At 45.7% G+C, this 1,334-nt stretch overlaps 1 pseudogene; it reads right to left on the bottom strand.

Moving 5' to 3' along the window:
• Positions 1-285, bottom strand: part of LOC105744098 — a 1,856-nt pseudogene extending 1,571 nt beyond the window's left edge.
• Positions 286-1,334: the final 1,049 nt, after the last annotated feature.

Raw genomic sequence — 1,334 nt, 5'->3', positions numbered from 1 at the left:
CGGTTCAATCCCCCAGCACCACATGCCAGCCAGCCCGCCCCCTGGTGGACTGAGCTGGCCCCTCCACCCACAAATAAATAAATAAATAATTAATTAAAATGGAAACATGCGAGGACGGAATGAACGAGCAACCTATTCTGTAAATTCAGTGTGGAGCTGACGGGATGAATGGTGCCGGTGAGAAGAGAATCCAGCGACTTCTGCTACAGCGCTAGCGCCCAGCTGGCTCAGGCAGGGGCCTCTGCCCTCCCTTGGGAAGACCAGGGTGAATGCGTCCAGCCCCATGGTCCCTGGCGTTTAAAAACTGTGACCTCGGAGAGAGAAAGTAAGCATCTAACTCAGCCACAAGCCCATGGTTTATTGGTACAGGTCTCGCTGATTCTTCACAGTGCCTCCTTCCCAGCGAGGAAGACAGGCAGGGAGAGAGGGAGAGAGCAACGGAGGCAGTTTTGCAAGGTTTTAAGGTAGACTGATCGGGGGTGAGTATATGCGGAGTGGGAAAAACACAAAGCCACGCATTGAGTAGTGAGCGCGCTACCAGAAAACAAAGGCCCTTGTCTTGTCTCTTGTATGTTTGATAAGCTCCCTTTAATTCTCCTCACTGATTTATGTCAATTATTTGTGAGATAGTCACGTTTCACGAACAAACTATGACCCTGAAGAGGTGTAAAAAACACATTTACGTACTTTAATAGTTATAGTTATTTGTAAGTCTCATGATGTAGGTGCTTCAGTTATGTATTAATTTTTTTTTATTTAAAAACCTACAAAAAACCAAAAGCACGATGAATTAGAAAAACTCATATATAGCTAATTTGATATTATATATTAATAATTCACATGCATAAATTATTTATATAGAGTATATACTATATATAGTTATAGAAGCACATAATCGTAATAATACTCTAGGCCACACCTGGACAGCTACCTTAAGTTCCAGAGCGCTCAAATTCCGAAATTACTATTCACATGAGACTTTCAAAATTTATTTAAATGAAATAAAACTAAATATTCAATTCCCGGGCCGCACTGAGCTACATTTCAAATGCTCAGCAGCCACCTGCGTCCGGTGGCCACCCACTGGATCTGGCCATCCGCTGGGCAGCTTAGCTACTAGGATACTCCTTGTGGAACCAAGGAGACGGAAAAGGACGCCAAGGCGTTCCCACGGGCTTCTGACTTCTGAAGGCCTTCGCAAAAGCAGGGGGCTCACCGCTGGAAACTGCTTCACCCTGTAAGTCTCGGCATAGGGCCCTCGCCCTTTGCAAACCCACCCGGGCCGCACACACCCACTCACACTCTCTCTTGGTCAAGTACTATTTGCTCTTGAG

The sequence above is a fragment of the Octodon degus genome, unplaced genomic scaffold, assembly GCF_000260255.1.
Source record: "Octodon degus isolate 3935 unplaced genomic scaffold, OctDeg1.0 scaffold00225, whole genome shotgun sequence".
NCBI classification, from domain to species: domain Eukaryota; kingdom Metazoa; phylum Chordata; class Mammalia; order Rodentia; family Octodontidae; genus Octodon; species Octodon degus.
Note: the sequence above shows the minus strand (reverse complement) of the source record. Positions and strands in the feature narration are given on the sequence as shown.